Source organism: Chrysochloris asiatica, unplaced genomic scaffold (genome assembly GCF_000296735.1).
Source record: "Chrysochloris asiatica unplaced genomic scaffold, ChrAsi1.0 scaffold00026, whole genome shotgun sequence".
Classification (NCBI taxonomy): Eukaryota; Metazoa; Chordata; class Mammalia; order Afrosoricida; family Chrysochloridae; genus Chrysochloris; species Chrysochloris asiatica.
In genome coordinates this window covers 6,202,665-6,223,156 of record NW_006408544.1, presented here as the reverse complement: position 1 = coordinate 6,223,156, position 20,492 = coordinate 6,202,665, and the positions used below count along the sequence as shown (strand labels likewise).

Sequence of the window (20,492 nt, the reverse complement as noted above, 5' to 3'; positions counted from 1 at the left end):
TCCATCTATTTGCTCTGTGTTTACACTGCCAACTTCCTTCTAATGCTGGTTTTTGTCATTCATAACCAAAAGATGCTGCCAGCAATGTACATGCTATGTTTTCTCTTCCACAGCCAAGATGGAGGTGGAAGAGTTGGGAGGAAAGGAGAGGAGAACAGAGAGAGATGCCTTTAGATCCAGTATGCATAGCTTCATAACCCTCTTCCTTTTAAACTTGTTTAAAATGTCACAAAAAAGCTGCTATCCTCACAGCTGGGGGAAGTTCTTTGTATAGAAACTCTCAGCCTAAAATACTGGTGCTTTAGGGAATGGGTAGAGTGTGGAGTTTTGGGACAGGAGTATTAGGTGACAACGCTGGTTAAAGGAGGCAGCAAATGAATTGCTTGGTGGGTAGAACATTTTAGGGTTGCTCTTGCATTTTATTCTAGGGTAAGTGCTTCTTTATTTTTGTCCACAGTACAAAATTGCATAGCAATTGCAGAATATTTCTTGATCTGGTGAGGTAATTTTCTTTACAGCAAAGCTACCTTAGGCAGGCAGATACTTGGTACTGAAAGAAAAGCTTTTAAACTTGACTCATGAGTGGGAATGTATACGGAAGGCTTCTGTAGACTTTTTAAAATACCTCTCCTCCTCACCCCATTCCTACTGTCATCATATACCTTCTTTCTTTATTAAACAGTAGTTACTTTGGAAACTTCTTGTATGTGAGTTGATATGTGTTGCATCTGAGTTGGTTTTGTCAGACTTATAAGAAGCCTTATATAATCAAACAGCTTACAATGAAAGGAAGCTCTGTGGGTTCAGTGACCAAACTCATGCATTATTTATGAAAATGCGCAGTCAGACCCCGAGTCCAATTTCTTGGTTGTACTGTGATATTGCTGTTAGCTGTGCCTGCTTTTCTTCTTGTTTTTGGTAGCTTAGTACAGAGTATTCAAAGGACTTTATTTACCTTGCGTCAGATGAAGTTGTCTGATTCCTGCCTTGGGCAAACTATGGGGCCAGAGCCATACCTATTTTTGAAATGTGGAATGGCTTTTGTTGTTGTTAGTTGCCATGGCATTGACGCTGACTCATAATGACCTATATGTGCAGACCAGAATTGCTATACTGGATTTTCAAAGCTGTTACTTTCTGGAAACAGATCACCAGGCCTGTCTTCTTAGGTGATTCAGGGTGGATTCAAACTGCCAGTCTGCTAGACAGTACTTGCTTCACCCAGGGACTCCATGGAGTAGTTTAAGGAAAACTATTACTCCTGGTTTGGCTCTGTGGGTTCCTGGTGTGGCACTGTAGGATCAGCACTGGACTGCTAATTACAAGGTCAGTAGTTCAGACCCACCAGCTATGAGTTGAAACTGACTCGATGGCACTAACAACATCAGTACTACTTTATGATGAAGATCAAAGACTACAGTCTTTGGATTGCATCTCAATATAAAGAAAACAAAAATCCTCACCATTGGACCAATAAAATCATGGTGAATTGAGAAAAGATTGAAGTTGTCAAAGACTTCATTTTGCTTGGATCCATTATCAACATTCATTGAAGCAGCAGTCAGGAAATCAAATGACGTATTGCATTAGGCAAATCTGCTACACAGGACATCTTCAAAGTATTCAAGAACAAAGTTTTCAGTTTGAGAACAAAGGTGTTTCTATCCAATCCATTTCAGTAATCTCATTGTTGTTGTTGTGAAGTGCCGTAGAGTCAGTTCCGACCCATAGCGACCGTGTATAGAGTTTCCGAGGAGCAGCTGGTGAATTTGAATTGCCGACCTTGCAGTTCAAATGGCTTTGCAGTCTGGCGCATTAACCCACAGCGCCACACCAGGACTCCAGTAATCTCATATGCATGTGAAAATTGAACAGTGAAAAAGAAAGACCATAGAAGAATTGATGAATTTGAGTTATTCTACATATGTTATGTAACCCTCATCACTGTTATTCATGCAAGTGGAATAATACTTGTCCTTTTGTTTCTGACTTATTTACTTGACGTGATCTTTTCAAGACTCATCTGTGTAGTAGTAGCATGTATCAGAACTTCATTTCTCTTTTTGGCTGAATATTATTCCATTTTATGCATATACCACATTTGTTTTTCCTTTCAGCTGTTGATGGACACTTGAGTTGTTTCCACCTTTTGACTATTGTGAGTAATGCTGCAGTGAGCATTGATGAACAAAAATCTGTTTGAGTTCTTGCTTTCAAGTCTTTTTTTATTTGGTTCTTTCTTTTGTTTTTGTATTTTATTTACTTCCTCTCTGATGTTTGCTTTTCTTTATCTAATTCCCCAAGTTGCAATTGCTTTGAGAGATTTCTTTTAAGAATGTAGGCCTTTACTATTATAAGTTTCCTTCTCAACAATGCCTTTGTTGCATCCCATAAGTTTTGGTATATATGCTTTCATGTTCATTTAGCCCCAAGTATTTTCTGATTTCTTTCTTCATCCATTGGTTTAATAATGTATTGTTTAACCCCACATATTTGTGTATTTTTCAGTTTCCCTTCTGTTATTAATTTCTATATTAATTTCACAGAAGATATTCTGTGTAAGTTCAGTCTTTTAAATTTTTTGAAACTTGTTTTGTGACCTGGTAAATGAACCATGTGCATTGAAGAGTATATATGGAGCACTGGTAGTATAGTGGTTTACCACAAGGTCAGCAGTTCGAAACTACCAGCTGTTCCGCGGGAGAAAGATGAGGCATTCTGCTCCCGTAAAGATTTACAGCCTCGGAAACCCTGTACAGGGTCGCTATGAGTCGGAACGGACTCCAGGGCACATAACAACAACAACAATGGTGCTGTTGTTGGGTGAAGTATTTTAAATGTTTCTGTTAGGTCTAGTTGATTTACAATATTGTTCAAATTCTCTATTTCCTTACTGATATTTTTTCTAGGTGTTCTATTAAGTATTGAAATTGGTATGCTTAAATCTTAATGATTATTGTACAACTATTTCTTCAATTCTGACAGTGTTTGCTTCATATATTTTCTCTGATGTTAGGTGCATATACATCTATAGTTGTATCTTTTTAATGAACTATTATTATATATTTTTATCTCTTCAAATAGATTTTGACTTAAAGTCTGTTTTATCTGATACCAATATAGTCACGTCAGCTCTCTTTTGCTTAATATTTGCATGGAATATTTTTTCTATTCTTTCACTTTCAATCTGTTTATGTCTTTGGGTCTAAGACGTGTCTTCTTGTACACAACATACAAAAGGATCATGCTTTTTATCCAGTTTGCTATTCTCCACCTTTTCATTGAACAGTTTAATATGAAGTAATTAGTGATTAGGGAGGATTTACTTCATCCATTTTTCGCTTTACTTTTTCTGTGTCTTATACATTTTTGTCCAGCATTTTCTCTAGTATTGCCATCATTTGTGTTTAGTTTTTTGTGTGTGTATGTGTGTGTTTTTTGTAGTAAAGTATTTTGGTTCCCTTCTCATTTCTTTTTGTTTATATCTTTTAGATATTTTCATTATGGTTACAAATAAGAATTACGTTTATCGTCTTAAATGGCGTTGTGGGTTAATGCGCCAGATTGCAAATCGGTTTGAACTGCAAGGTAGGCGGTTCAAGCTAACCAGCTGCTCCTTGGAAACCCTATACAGGGTCGCTATGGGTCAGAACCGATTCGACCGACACTTAACAATTTAAATTGATACCAGCTTAAATTCAGTAACTACAAAAACTTTTTATAAAGTTTTTAAGCATATCACTCCTTCTCCCTCTTATTGTAGTGGCTATCATAAATGGGGCTGTGGGTTAATGTGCTGGACTACAAGGTCAGTTTGAATCACAAAGTTGGCACTTCAAGCTCACCACAGCCATTCCTGGGAAACTATACGGGGTTGCTATGAGTCAGAACCGACTCAACGGCACATAACAACAACAAAATCATAATTGGTATCTTATATAGTATCTGCTCAATAGCATACATTTTAAATTACAACTTTATGTTTTTTGGAATAATGTAGGCTATAACTACTAAAATTATAAACCATAAATACTTTAAATCTGGACCTTATTCTTGCCCATAAGATTACCTTTACTGGGCTTTTTCCTTTCTACATATGTTTTTGAGTTATTGTTAGTGTCCTTTAGCATTTTTACAGGGCAGATCTTGTCATCACAAATTCCCTCAGCCTTTGTTTATTTGAGAATGTCTAAATTTTACCCTTATTATAAAGGATAGTTTTTCCAGATATGAAATTCTTGATCTTTTCTTTCAGCACTTTAAATATGTCACTTCACAGCTTTCTGGTTTCCAAGGTTTCTGAGAAGAAATAAGCATTTAGTCTTATTAAGGCTCCATTGTATGTGGCATTTTCCTACTTTCTTGCTGCTTTCAGAATATTCTATCTTTGGTTTTCAAAAATTTCATTATTATGTGTCTTGGTGTGGATCTCTTTCTGCTTACTTACTGTGAGTTCATTCAGCTTCTTAGATTTGTAGATTCATGTCTATCAATTCCTGAGACTTGTTATTCACCAGTGCCTTTAGTGCTACTTGGACTTTTTCCTTCATTATCATCAATTCTTTGGTACAGTGACTGTGTATTCCTACTATCTTCTTTAAATACTTTCTGCATTATTCAGTATTTTGCCCATATTTTTTTAAAGTGCTGTTGAGTTGATTCTGACTTGTAACAACCTTGTATAGGGTTTCCAAGGAGTGGCTGGTGAGCTTGAACCGCTGACCTTGCAATTCAAACTGACTTTAGAGTCCATCGCACTAACCCACAGCACCAAATCAGTATTCCATGTGGAAATTTGCCCATAGAATCCATCAATATAGCAAACTGAGGCTTTAGTTTGCCTTCAATTCTTTCAGCTTGAGAAATGCTGAGTGTATTCTTCCCTTTTGGTTTTGTAACTCCAGGTTTTTGGATATCTCATTATAATACTTGACTGTGTCTTCTCCAGCTGCCCTTTGAAATATTGTTTTCTGGTGTTTTACTTCCTTTGTCTTCCATTTGCTTTAGCTTCTCTGCACTTAAGAGCAAGTTTTGGAGTCTTTTCTGACATCCATTTCTGTCTTTTCTTTGTTTCTTGTCTTTTTATCGAACTTTTCCTTTCTACTCGTATGATGTTCTTGATATCACCCCACAGCTCTTCTGGTCTTTAGTCATTAGTGTGTAATGTATCAGATCTGTTGTTGAGATCGTTTCTAAATTCAGGTGGGATATGATCAAGGTCATATTTTGTTTCTTGTGGACTTGTTTTAATTTTTTTCAGCTTCAGGCTGAATGAAATTGCATATGAGCAATTGATAGCTTGTTTTACATTCTGCACCTGGCCTTATTTTGGCTGATGGTATTGAACTTTTCCACTGTCTCTTCTCACAGGTATAGTCAATTTTATCAGGTTAGGTCCATGTATATCATTGCCTTCTTTGTTACTTAAAAAATGTGTTTGCAATGAATAAGTCATTGGTCTTGCAAAATTCTGTCATGTGATATCCAGCATCGTTTCTATCATCAAGGCTTTTCCAACTACTGATCATTCCTCTTCATTTCCAACCTTCTGATTCCAATAACCAGTAATTATCAATGCATATTGATAGCATGGTTGATCAATTCCTGACTAAAGAAGTTGGTCTGTTGTTGTTGTTGTTAGGTGCCATCGAGTCAGTACTGACCCATAGTGCCCTTATGCACAGCAGAACGAAACACTGCCCGATCCTGGGCCAGCCTCACCACTGTTGCCACACTTGAGTCCATTGATTCTGCCACTTGGCCAATCCATCTCTTGGGGGTCTTTCTCTTTTTCTCTGACCCTCTACCTTACCAAACATGATATCCTTCTCCAGCGACTGGTCCCTCCTGACAATATGTCCAAAGTATGAGAAACGAAGTTTGGCCATCCTGGCCTCCAAGGAGCTCTTTGGCTGCAATTCTTCCAAAACGGATCTATTGGTTCTATGGGCAGCCCATGTCACTTTCAACATTCTCCTCCAACTCCATAACTCAAAAACATCAATTGTTCCTTATTCACTGTTCAGCTTTCGCATGCATATGAGATTATTGAAAATACCATGGCTTGGGTCAGGTGCACCTTAGTCCTTGTTGGTAGACTTCTTTAATTTCATCATCTGGGGTTATAGTGGTTGGAGGCATAAATTTGAATAACATTTCTATTAGCTGGTCTTCCTTGTAGGCATATGAATATTGTCCTGTCACAGACAACATTCCACTTCAAGATAGATCTCTATATAGTGAAAGAATATAAACCTGTTGCACACCTTTCCTGATGTTAAACCATTTAGTGTCCTTTTGTTCTGTTCGATAGACTTGGTCTATATACAGATTTCCCATGAGCACATTTAAGTGTTCCAGAATACTTATTCTCTGCAATGCTGTTCATAGCTTGTTATGATCCCCATGGTGAAAAGCCTGTGTGTAGTCAACAGAACAATGGTAAACATCTTTCTGGTATTCTTTGCTTTCGGCCAAGATCCTTCTGACATCAGCAGTGATATCCTTCATTCCATGTCCTCATCTGAATCTGGCTTGAACACCTGACAGTTCCCTGTTAATGTACTGTTGCAACCATTTTTAAATTATCTTTAGCAAAAATGTACTTGCATGGAATAGTAATGATATTGTCCGATGGTTTCTCATTGTGCCTATTATTCTCTTTGGAGTAGACACAAATATGAATCTCTTCCAGTCAGTTGGTCAGGTTGTTGTTTGTTAAGTGCTGTTGAGTCAGTTCTGACCCATAGTGACCCCTGTATAGGGTTTCCAAGGAGCAGCTGGTGAGCTTGAACCGCTGATCTTGCAGTTCAAACGGCTATGCAGTCTGGTGCATTAACCCACAGCGCCACACCAGGACTCCAGTTGGTCAGGTAGCTGTCTTTAAATTTCTTGGCATAGATGAGTGAGTGCCTCCATTGCTTCATCAATTTATTGTAAGGTTTCAATTTGTATTCCTTCATTTCCTTAAGCCTTGTTCTTTGCCAATGCCTTAGTGCACATTGGACTTCTTTCTTTAGAAACAATGGCTCTTGATCATATGGTACCTCTTAAGCTGGGTAAACATCGATCATTTCTTTTTGGCACAGTGTCTATATTCCTTCCATCTTCTTTTGATGCTTTCTGCATCATTCAATATTTTGTCCAAATAATTCTTCAATATTGTAAGTCAAGGCTTGAATTTTTTCTTCAGTTCTCTCAGTTGAGAAATGCCGAGCATGTGTGTCCCATTTGGTTTTTTAGCTCCAGATCTTTGCACATTTCATTACAGTGTTTAACTTTGTCTTCTTGAGCTGCCCTTTGAAATTATCTGTTCAGTTCTTTATATCTTCTCATTTCTCCCAATTACCTTAGCATCTGTGCTGGGGAGCAAATTTCAGAATCTCTTCTGATGTCCATTTTGGTCTTTTTTCCCCTCCTTATCTTATTAACGACCTTTTCTTTCTTTGTGTATGATGTTCTTGATGTTGAGTTGAGTTGAAAACCTCAACTCTTCTAGTGTTCGGTCATTAGTGTCTAATGCATCAAATCAGTTCTTCAGATGATCTTTACATTCAAATAAGATATGTTCAAGTTTATATTTTGGCATTGTGGACTTGTTTTAATTTTTTTCAACTTCAGCCTAAACTTGCATATATGTGGACCATGTTGTTGTTGTTAAGTGCGGTCTAGTTGGTTTCTATTCATAGTGACCCTGTATAAGTTTTCCGAGGAGTGACTGGTGAGTTTGAACTGTCTACCTTGCAGTTCAAACCAATCTTATGGTCCAGTGTTTATCCTATAGCACCATGCCAGGATTCCTGTGTGGACCGTAGTGTCTTCCTGATAGTACAAGTTATTAAATACTTCCATATAGCACAAGTTATTAAATATTTGGTTTTGCATGATATTTGTCAGAAAGTTTCTATAAAAGAGCATTTCTCTCTTTGATCTTGTTATATTAATGACTTAACTTGAGAGGGTCTCCAATTAACCACCAACTGCCATGAGTCAGTTGCGATTCATCAGGTTTACAGTAGCTTAATTAGATTTGTTGTTTGTTTTGTGCATTTGAGGAGATACATTTTTTTGTTTTTGTTTTTTGAGGAGATACATTTTTAAAATATAGATTTCCAAGTCACGGTACAGTAAGGAACAGAAATCATAACAGTTATTTTAGTATTTTCAGGAGAAGTATGCAGTAAGGGTTTGAAATATGAAAACAGTAAGGAACCAGTGACACAAAGGAAACTGCATAAAGACTTGATTCATCTGAAATCACTGCTCTAGAAATTCTGTTAATTATATCGCTATTAAACTTTCAGAAGAGAAGCAAAACTCAGACAAGTTCATATTATTAAGAACTTTCTTAACCATATCTTTCCATTGTCCTGTGAATGAACCAGGGTTTAAAGTGATGTTGCAGGCTACTGTATTACCCTTAACATTCAAAGAAAGATCATTGCAGACTGCATCTTTTCATGGAATATAGAATAATGCACTGTAAATTTTTCATGAAAGTGTGAAATAAATACTATTTTGTGGTAAAGGTTATAGCTAAACATTAAATTAATAAAAATGCTAAATATTTGAAGATTTTAAGATTGTGCTTCAATAGGATTGATTATGCACCATAATCACATAGACATCAGATCCCAACACCTTTTTTATCTTTAACTTACAAATATATTGGTATCAGCATAAGAAGAATTAATTAAAAAAACAACAACCAATTATTCCAAAAATAAGAATGTATTTGTTTTGTAATGTCTTGTAAAGTTTCTATTCCGGTGTTTCCTTGTTTTTTTTGACTTGTGTCAGAGAAATGTATAGGTAATTTCTGCTATGCAGTAGATGTATTCAATGCTTTTGATTCACAGATGTGAATGACAGACTTGCTTAAGGGATAGTGTAAATTTGGTAGCTACTGAAGCATGAAACATTCACTGTCTTCTATTCTCCATCAGCTTGGTCTTTCTGGTTCCCATCCATCCTGCTGTGCTTCTTCTGCAGCCCTTTGTGTCCTTATGTAGGTGTCTGCCTTGTCAGTCTGATCTTCTATCTATCTTGTCTAGTTCTCCCTGCAGTTTCTTCCTGTGTGTCTGTTTGTAGATGAAGAGTCTTCTACACAGGTTCCCCAGCCACAAACCTGCTACCACTGGGGAGAAGTGTAGACTCCTAGCCCACTCCATTTCTGTGCCTGTGCCTGGTGATGACCCTTACAGTTCCTTCTGATGAGGAATACTGTAAGTATCCTTTGTTCAGCTAAGAATGGACTGCCTCTAGTGTGCTCCCGTGTCACAGCACAGGTGCCGAGGCCCAGTTAAGCCAGTAGAAAGGTGAACTGAGCGTGGTCTCCTTTGCTACTGCTCTCTAATTTGCAGCTTTCTCCATGTGCATCATACTAAGTGTGCCTTCACGTGGGGTGGATGGGAAGGATTTGGAACCTGCTTTTCCCACATGACAGTGAAGTGTCCATCCAAATGCTTAACACTTGATATGAAATAAGCATTTCTTAAGATATATGAATACTTCTTGTTCTTTGTCACTGCTTAGTTTAGAAGGCTGGAAGTCCAAATTCAGAGTGCCAGCTTTTAGGGAAGGTTTCCTGTTTGTCAGCTCTGGGGAAAGGTCCTTGTTTCCTTCAAGCATTTGTAGGCCCAGTAGTCCTTGGAGATCTCCATACATATTTACATCAATCTTCCCTTGGATCTAGGAGATTTATGGTGCAGGGACTCCAAGTCCAAAGCATGCATTCCACTCTTGGCTATTTTATCTTGGTGGTAATAGGTCCCCAAGAAGGTTATCTATGACTGTTTTTTCAGAAGTAGATTGCTAGATCTTTCTTCTGAGGCAACTCTGGGGGGACTAGACCCACCAAACTTTTGGATAGCAGCCAAGCTGGTTAACTGTACCACCCGGCAACCTTCCTTCAGTAATGAGGGTACTTAAAACCTGCCTTCATTTATTTTAAAGCAATCAGTCATATATTTGTTCATTTAGCAGTTTATTGTTGGTTTCACTGGATACTGGGTGTACAAAGTTGAAAAAAATGTCGTCTCTGCCACCAAGGCTGTATAGTAGTGTGATTGGAAATAGTGGAATTACACCAACCAGCCAACTGCCATTGAGTCAATTCCAGCTTATAGGGATCCTATATAGGGTTTTGGAGGCTATAAATCTTACAGGAACAGAAAGCATTTTCTTTCTTCTGTGGAACAGCTGGTGAGTTTGAACTGCTGAACTTGTAATTAGTAGTCCTGTCCTTATCTTACAGAACCACCAAGGCACTAGTAGAAGTACATACAAGGTGCTAAAGTGGTAGAAAGTGTGGGATAGGTTGTATGGGAATGGTTTCCAGAAAAAGTCCTTTAGCTTTGTTTAGAAGGATGAATAAGAATTAGCAAAGTTATAAAGGAGAAAACATATTCTGGGCAATAGATAATAATAAGTAAAAACATATAGAGTGAAACAGATTTACATGTTCTGAAACATATTTTGGGTTAGTGAAAGATATAAGAGGAGAAGGCTCTCCTCCAAGTCTTTTACTTTGTACCAAGAGTTAACATTCCCCTTCTCTTTGAATCCACTCATTACTACTGACTGTCTCAGGCAGGCAGGTAGCAGGCCGTAGTGGACCTCCTGGAGTGGAGGCATACTCGGACCATGGTGGATGTATGCTTGGAGTGGCTGTGGATTCTTGAGCTGAGAACAGGAGGCTCCTTTGCAGCACAAGCCTCCCACAGGGCACTCTTATGATGACTGTCCTGGAATTACCCAGTGGAGTAACAAAGCTCTCTTTTCTTCTTTAAACCATGCCAGCAGGATGGGATGTCTGCTAGTCTTTGTGTTTGGAACCAACCAACGAACATACAGTGGCTAGTACAAACTAGGTCAGAGCCCAGGCCCTCCTCTGTAATAGAGCCTATCCATGGAGTAGAGTGCCAAAAAACCACTGAGTTGGCTGTTTGGCAGTGATGCTTGGTTTCTGACTTCCTGATAGCACGTAAGATTCTGGAATCTCTTACCATTTGCTGTTCTGGACACCTCAATTTAAAATTCCTGAGTTGCCTTTGATTCTCTTTCCTGAGTTCCGATATCTTCCAGTCTGTCACTAATTCCTTTAATAATTCCCTCTGTATTCTGATTTTAGCCCATTTTCCCCATACAGAATTCTAAGTTATGTATTTGGTCACTTTTTATGAGGACTGTTGAAATACCCTTCAAACTTGTCTTTCTGCCTTCAGTTTCTCCTCTATCCTGCCACCTGTGAGATCTTCCTAAAAAGAAGTTTTATTCATATGGATAGATTAATAGATTTTCTTTAGCGCAACCTAGGTTGCAAACTATCTCTACTAGTTATGTGGCAACTCGCTTATTTACCATGGATAAATACCCTAGCTCTAGGCCAGTTGAGTAGGTTTTTTTTTTTTTTTTAAAGTATAATTCTTACAGTTGACATTTTCTTCTGAAACTCTTTGAATGTCTTTGAACCACAGTTCAGAGATAAGTTTGTTTGGTTGCAGATATCTGTATACTGATAATTCAAAGTTAAAAAAAAAAAAAAAAGAAAAGAAAAGCTACTGTTTTGTCTTATTCTTCTGATTGGTTATGATTAGATGAGGCTACTGCAGCTTACTAGAATCAGCAAGGGCTGGAAACAGGAGTCCTGGGTGTAGTATTACCTCTGGGAGAGGTTAGTATTGCCTAGTGGTGCTTTAGAATACTCCTGTTTAAGCATGCTTTTGTCTATCTGTGCCAGATTTGTTACCCACCAGAGCGTGGTGCTGTGGTTAAGTTAATGCGCTGGACTGTACGTTCAGCAGTTCAAGCTTACCATTCGTTCCTTGGAAACCCTGTACAGGGTTGCCATGGGTCCGAACTGACTCGATGGCATTTAACAACAACAACAAAGAGCCTATAGGGATTTTTGGGAAGAGCCTATACTCTTCAACCTGGATAGCTCCTACCTATTCTTTAGGATCCAATTCAGATGTCTCTTCCCAGAAACCTGCCAAACTCCTTAGGAAGTATTGGTTTCTACTTTCATGCCCTTCAGAATTGACCCCTGCTGTCTGACATCACTATGATTTGGAATTGACTGGATGGTAGTGGGTTTGGTTTGACATATACTCTGAAAGGAGCCCTGGTGGCACAGTGAATTAAGAGTTGGGCTGTTAACCATGAAGTCAGCAGTTCAAACCCACTGCTCCACAGAAGAAAATTGTGTCAGTTTGCCCCTGTAAAGACTTATTTTGGAACCCTAAGGAGCAGTTCTCTGTCCTCTAAGTTGGCTATGAGTTTGAGTTGACTTCATGGCAATGGGTATTTGTTTTTTCATATACCCTGGTAATCCTTGGTGGGAAGTTTAAGGGTTGGGCTGTGGAGATGATGGGTTGGAAAAGTAGGCAGTTCAAACCCATTATGTCTATGGAAGAAAGATGAGGCAGTTTGCTTCTGTAATGATTTACAGTCTCGGAAACCCTATGGAACGTCTCTGTGTTATGGGGTCACTAAGAATCAGAATCAATTGGATAACAGTGGGTTTTGGTTTTGTTGTGGCATTATTGGTATTATTTACTATCCATGTGTCTCACCTGGATTTCTTTAAGGTATGACCTGGGTGTTTATATGCACATTTACTATGTGCCAGGTACTGTTCTAAACTTTGGGCCACATAATGTTGAAGTAAATGAACAAGACCCACTTTCGTGTGGAGATGCTGGTAAATGAAAGAGTACTCCATAAATTTTTGTAGAAATAACGTGAATTGATTGATACTCCTGAGTAGAGAACTATTGTCCATATCTCCCCCTTGGTGATTTATGTTTTTTAGTATGCTGGCTTTTGATTTCTTACATTTTTAATAATGAAGGTTTATTTAAATAATGTTTAGTTACTAACACACAGTTATTCATTGTGAGCCTTAGTTTGTTTTGTAGAGCTGCCTGAGGTGTAATGAGTGACCTAGAAGAAAACTGAAAGTAAATGCTGAATGCGTTTGTGCGATTGCTCTTGTCTCTGCTTCCCACAGAGGCAGTTGATCTGTGGACACAACAGCTGAGTCTGCACCTGCAGTTACTATGGGGAAGTCAATGTTCCAGCTAACGGGCACATACTATGTGTAGAAAGTTAGAAACCTTCCTTGTTGGCAGATCTCAAACTTCCTTTCCCAATACATGCAAAAGTCTTGAGACATTGAGAAGTTGTGGTTTCTGAGGGCCCGGAGTCATCACATTTGTATTCACCAAAGGCTGGCAAGAGAAATGGCTGGAGAAATAAACTCCATTTAATTTCCTTCTCTGGTCCTGTTATGTGCTTTATTCACTTTTCCTGAAAAAGCCAGTCGGTGACATTTGTTACTTTGACTTACCGTTTACTTCTTCTCCCTACACTCTGACTTAGTCTATAAATTTCTTAAGGCCTTCAGAGACATTGCTATACATAGTAAACGTGTGCTACTCTGAACCCAAACCCAGAGTTCTGGCCTAGCCTGACTCACAGAGAGTGCATAATACAATCATTTTGTCACAGTGTCTTCTGCCTGTCACTCACTCAGGAAACCCAAGTGGCTTCCCATGACAGGCCTCCAAATCACATGTGTTACCATGCCAATGAAGTGAACCACCACTTCTTCATACCTTTGGACTTTCAGAGCTAAGGAAATTTTCCTACGTGACTAGATGTCAGCTTCATTGCCCCCAAGTGGCTTGGAAGTTGAAAGCTCAGTTGTTTTTTCTCAGCAAACCTCAACTATGAACCTTGAACAGATTCAGCTAGAGTGAAGAGAAGGTAATGCTGTTCTAATGCTGTAATTATATCTTGTTTTAATATTCCCAGTGATAGATTATCAAGCAGGATGAAGCCAATCAACAGGTTTCCTTTTAGAGAAGTTAAGTATATTTTTAGTTGTCTGTTTACCTTGTGGAACCTGATTTGCCACATCCAAGGATCTGAAGTGCTGTATGGTGCTGCCCCCAACTGGTTCTAACAACAACAATAACATGTTAACACATCAGAATATCTTAGATCATGTGGATCTTTTTTTCCCTAAGTATTTTCATATGTTTTTATTAGACTTTCATAATATCATCGTGAGTTATGTGGATGAGGGATTATTATATCTTCTCTGTAGTTGATACAACTGAAGTTGTCGTGGTTAGGTGCCGTCAGTTAATTCCAACTCGTAGCGACCCTATATATGGTTTCCAAGGCTATAAATCTTTGTGGGAGCAGAAAGTCTCATCTCTTCTCTCAAAAACTGAAATATAAACTTATTAACTGGTTTTTCCAAAGTTACATGATTATTAAGAGGCAGAATTAGTCTAAAATTCAGATTTCTTGCCTTCTGTCTCATAGGCTGGAGTCCTGGTGTGGTGCTGTAGGATAAACACTATCCTGCTAACCTCAAGGTTGGCAGTTCAAACCCACAAGTCACTCCTGGAAAACCTTATACAGGGTTGCTATGAGTCAGAATCAACTCAACAGCACTAAACAACAAAACAGCAACATCTCTTCAGTTACCTATTGTTACTGTTGTTAGGTACCCTTGAGAATGAAATACTGAGCTACCCTCACAGTTGTTGTATTTGAGCCCATTGCTGCTGCCACTGTGTCACTCCATCTTGTTTGGGTGTGGGGGGTGGTGTCTTCCTCTTTTTCGCTGACTCTCCACTTTACTAAACATCGTGTCCTTCTCTACAGACTGGTATCTCCTAGTAACATGTCTGAAGTATGAAAGACAAACTCCTACCATTCTACTTTCTAAGGAGCATTCTGGCTGCACTTCTTCCAATACAGATTTGTTTGTTCTTCTGGAAGTCTATGATACTTTCAATATTCTACTCCAACACCGTAACTCAAATGCATCAATTCTTCTATGTATGGTCTTCCTTGTTCATTGTCTATCTTGCATATGTATGTGAAGTTATTGAAAATACATTTGCTTGGATCAGAGCACCTTAGTTCTCAAACTGATATATCTTTGCTATTTTGCACTTTAAAGAAGTCTTTTGTAGCAAATTTGCCTAATGCAATAATTTTGATTCCTTGACTGCTGCTTTCATGAGTGTTGATTGTGGATCCAAGCAAAATGAAGTCTTTGACAACTTAACATCTCTTCTCACCATTTATCATGATGTTATTTACTGGTACAATTGTGATAATTTTTGCTTTCTTTGCATTGAGGTGCAATCCAGTATTGAAGGCTACAGTCTTTAATCTTTATCAGTAAGGTTTTGTGTGTAGATGTGGTTGGCATTTTTCCCCCCAACTTTTTATTGTGATTTGAGTGAAGGTTTACAGAGCAGATAATCAGTTTTGCATTCAACAAATTGTATACTTTGCTTCATTAGATGGTTGCAGTCCCCTCCTTGCACCAACACTTAGCAGCATTTACCTCTATTCACTTTATTTAACTATTACATTCCTCTCTGTGTCTCCCACTACCTTCATCTTTCCTCTGCTAACCTCCCTTTTGTTGCATATTGCCTGCTCTGTCACCCATGTTAACATTTGTCTAACTTCTAGCCCATGAGTAATTTTCCCTGTCATAGATTATTACTTTTATCAAGAAAACCACTTTTTTCCCTAACTTTTTAGAACGTTGGTCTCATACAATGTTTGTCCTTTTGTGACTGATTAATTACACTCAGCATATTGTCCTCCAGGTTCAATCATGTTGTAAGATGTTTCACAGATCCATCATTATTCTAAAGTGTTTTGTAGTATTCCATTGTATGTCTGTACCAAAGTTTGTTTAACCATTCTTCTCTTGATGGGCATTTAGGCTCTCTCCATCTTTGTAATATGCCTCTTTTAGACAGCATACTAAAGGATCCTGTTTTCTTATCCATTCTTCTCTTAATGTGTCTTGATTGAGCTGTGTCTGGCCAGCTCTTCACCAGTCAGTCTCTCTCTCTCACCATCCATGCTTGGCCTCTCCTCCCAGTGAACACTCCATCCACCTCTCTAACCTTTCTTCTGAAGTTCAGGATGCCAGAATTTTCATCTTTGTCTGTTTTATTTTGTCTCTCATATCTTTGATGTAGAGGGTCTATATAGTGAATCTGTATAATCTACCACCTTTCTAGAAGTCATCAGTAAGTATTTTAAGTCCTCTTCACTTTCAGCAAACAATGTTGTATCATCTGCATATTGCTGGTTGTTATGAGTCTTCCTCCAATCCTCATACCACCTTCTTCTTTATATAAGGCATCTTCTCAGATTATTTGCTCAGCATACAGTTTGAAAAAGTATGGTGAAAGAATACAACCCTGGCACACACCTTCCCTAATTTTAAACTGTATAGACTTACCCAGTCCTTTGTAAATTTGTTATCTCCCCAAAATAAGTATAAATAAATAAAATAAGTCTATATATGAATAATAACTTATGTGAATACGTTTATAGGAGTCTGATAGCTTTGTAGGATAAACACTGGACTATAAACCACAAGGTTGGTGGTTTCAGGTCATTATTATTACCAGATTGGGCTACAGAAAACTAGAAAGCATAAAAAAATTTATACTATATTTACACTATGAAATATAGTATAAAAGAGGCTTATTAGAATATGCAGGGAACACAAGTCATAGACAGCAGAGTCTCCTCCTCATGCTCACAGTCTAAGGTGTATTTATAGTGAGAGATTAAACTGTAGATGCTGTTCAGCTCAGTTTAAAACAAGAGGAGGCTTTCTTGTTTGCGTAATTCCTCTTTAGTGTGTTGCTTCCCTGTCTCTCCTTTTTTCCATGCTGTGCATGCATCTGGCATCCATGGTGGAGACTAGGATTTCAAGATGGATTCCACTGCAGAGGTGTCTAGGATACTTGACATATCTGATTTTATGCCTGTGCTGAAAACTGTTTAAGGGGGAAGTTAATAGGTAGCTCATGGTTAACAATCACATGCCCTTCTGGGTTCCAGCCTCATAAGGTGATAATTTCTCATCTTGTGTATACCCCACTATCTGTCTTTGGTATTTGGAGGGGTTTTTTTATGGCTCAGTTTATCTTTTCCGAGCAGCCTTAAGTAGTAATCTTCCTCACTAATTTTTCCTCTTGTTTCCTTATTCTAACACTATCAGCTGCTCCGCTAAAAAAAGATGAGGTTTTCTGTTCCTGCAAACATTTGAAAAGCCTTGGAAACCTTATTGAGGGTTGCCTTGAGTTGCAACTGGCTCAAGGCGCTTAACTACAACAGTAACAATAAGTATATATGTATACATTTTTAAATAGAAATTTTCCCCTTTTTCTTTTCATTCTTGAAGGTGGAGGAACATTGTCCATTATATAAGGCTTAAGTAAATTAGTTAATTGACAAAATTTTTTGAATGTCAACTATGTATGAAAGGAGCTCTGGTAGGGTAGTGGTTACAAGTTGGGCTGCTAACCTCAAAGTCAGCAGTTTGAAACTATACAGTTGTTCTGTAGGAGAAAGCTGAGGCTTTCTGCTCTTGTAAAGATTTACAGCCTCAGAAACCCTATGCAAGATCTCTCTGAGTCGGAATTGACTCCACAACACACTGCCACCACCACTCTGTATGAGGTTCTTTAACTCAGATGCTGTGATGTCCAATGTAATGCAGTGGTGAAAAATTTGGACCCTGGAGCTAGACTGCTTGGATGGGAACTGTAGCTCTGCCACTTAATAATTGGACAATCTTAAGCAAGTTAACCTCTAAATGGTTTGCTTGCTTCATATGTAAGATGAAAATAATGCTTACCTCTTAGGGTTATTGTGCAGATCAGATGAGATCATATGTGTAAAGTTCTTAGAAACTGGCATTAGTAAACACTCTTAACTATTAGCTGCTTTTATTATTATTTAGGAGCTCTGGTAGCATAGTGGTTATGAGTCAGGCTGTTAATCTCAAGGTCAGCAGTTTGAAACTACCAGCTGTTCCTTGGGAGAAAGATGAGGCTTTCTGCTCTGGTAAAGATTTACAGCCTTGGAAACCCTGTGGAGGGTCACTATGAGTTGGAATCAACTCCAGTGCACCCCTCCCCCATTATTATCATCTATACACAAGTACAAGGAGCCCTGGTGGCGCTGTGGGATCAGCACTGGAGTACTTATCAAAAGGTTAACATTTCAAACCCACCAGCTGCTGCACAGAAGAAAGATGAAGACTTATGCTCCACTAAAGATTTACCACATCAGAAACCTTATACAGGGTTGCTATGAGTCAGAATCAACATGATGGCAATGGGTTTGGTTTGGGGTTTAGTTATACACAAATTTGGAAATATATATATAGTGTTAGGTGCACTTGAGTCGGTTGTGACTCATAGTGATCCTGTGTACAACAGAATGAAACACTGATGGAGCCTGATCCTGCTCCATCTACACAATTGTGGTTATGTTTAAACACATTGTTACTGCAATTATATAGGAAAGAAGAAAAGCCAAATTTCTTGAAAGAGTACATTTGCACTGTTTCTTCATACCCCTATGTCCTACTCACTCCTCAGTTCACTTGGGTCTTACTGTACACCACTTTACTGAAACTTTTCTTGCCAAGGTTGACAATCACCAGGTTAGTTGTAAATCCAGTATATACTTTCAACCTCATCTTACTTGCCCTGTAGCACTTAATACTTTTCATCATTTATTTTTTGAAATGCTCTTCTCCTTTGCCTTCTGTGATGACATTCTTGCTTGGTTCTTCGTCCGTTGTCTGCCTCTTTAAATACTCCTGTTCTTTGAAATTGTGTTAATTCCTTATATGTTAACCTGTGGACATGTTCATGCATTTCTCAGCATCAGTAACTATTACAGCTGAGTAATGTTGCCTCTTCGCTGTTAATCTCTAGCTTAGACTTTACGCTGTGTATTTGTAGGACATCTCCACTTGTGCTGTCCCACAAGCACCTTAGACTCAATGTGTTCAGCTAAGCTCACTATCTTTTTTTTGCCACAAAGTATAATTTTAATTTTATTGTCTTACAGGTTAGTTTTTCTTCAGCCTTTAAGGGCTCAATTCTTTACATGGGCTTTGTTGGCGGTCGTGGGGCACCACCTGCAGGTCTAAATCATTGGGGTGGGGGTGTTCAGTCCTTCCGAGCTTTACGAGAACAGTTCCTGATCACCTTGCTGTGAATGGCACAGTTCACACAATCATGTAGTTTCATGTACAGCTTGGGAAGCACATATGCATCAAAGACACACGTTTCAGAAATATCCCTGATAGCCACAGCCCCTACTATGTTTCAAATTACGAACTTCTTAATGGCCTTGTCCTTGGGCACGCAGTGGGCGCAGTTCGTGCAACGAATAGGCTGCAAGTGGCTGCAGCCCTTTTTGGCACGACCCTTTGTTTCTCCTTTTCTTTGTCATCTTGGAAATGAGGACCTGAGAGAGCTCTTACTATCTTTTAACATTGCTGTTGATTCATAAACCCAGCTCCTGATTTTATATTATGGAGATCTAATAATTGCATTCAGGGACCAGCCTGGGATCATCCTCAGAGTTTTTTTGTTGTCCTCATCCCCAAACCAGGTGGTCAACTTTTAATGACTCTGCCATCTAAATACATATTGAATCTTCCTCTGTTCTAGTGCCTCCACTCATGTTTGGACTCAGGTGCTCATCTCTCACTAGCATTACTGCAATAATCTCTTACTTCTTCTTCTCCATATTCTCCATCTAATCCATTCATAGCTATTATAATCTTTTCTTTTAAAAGCAACTGTAACCATGTGTGGCACTGTGGGTTAATGCACTAGACTGCAAAGTCAGTTTGATCAGCAAGGTTGGTGGTTCAAGCTCACCAGCTTCTCCTTGAAATCCTTATACAGGGTCACTGTGGGTCAGAACTGACTCGACAGCAGTTAACAACAACTACATAACCATATAGCTTAGTGGATTATGAGCTGGGCTGCTAACCTCAAGGTCAGTAGTTTGAATCTCCTAGTCACTCACTGGGAGAAAGATGAGCCTTTCTGCTCCTATAGAGATTTACAGCCTCAGAAACTGTATAAAGAGTTGTGATGAATCAGAATTGACTCCAGGGCACTTAACAACAACAATAACCATGTGGCCTGGACCCCACTTTAAATGCTTCTTTTGTTCCCTGTAAATGGGATTAAGACTACATATTTAAACAAAGTTTATCAACCTCACTTCCTGCCCGTCCTATATAATGCACTCTGGTCAGACTAAATTAGTTTCCAGAATGCATGGCTCACTTAACCTATAACTTTGCATGCGCTGATCCCTCTGTGTGTACTGTCCTTTTCTGCTGCCCCAGATCAACCTTCCAGACTCATTATTTCTTTGTGCAGCTTTCTCTAACTGCCCAGGCTGTGTTGACAGCTTTATCCTCTGTGCAGTCAGACCTGAATATACCTGTATTTTACCATTTACCACATTACCACATGGTATTATATTTCTATTAATAGATTGTGATCACCTCAAAGAAGGTTTGTTTGTGTGCAGTGTCTACCACAGTGTGTGGATTCAGAATAAGCCCTCAGTATGTATGTATGTTTGTGTGTGTGTATGTATATATA

General features: G+C 38.7%; 1 protein-coding gene across 1 annotated transcript in view; it reads left to right on the top strand.

The window, feature by feature from the left end:
* TESK2 (testis-specific kinase 2) overlaps positions 1 to 20,492 on the top strand; it is a 211,009-nt gene that overhangs the window by 174,672 nt on the left and 15,845 nt on the right. The window lies entirely within an intron of this gene.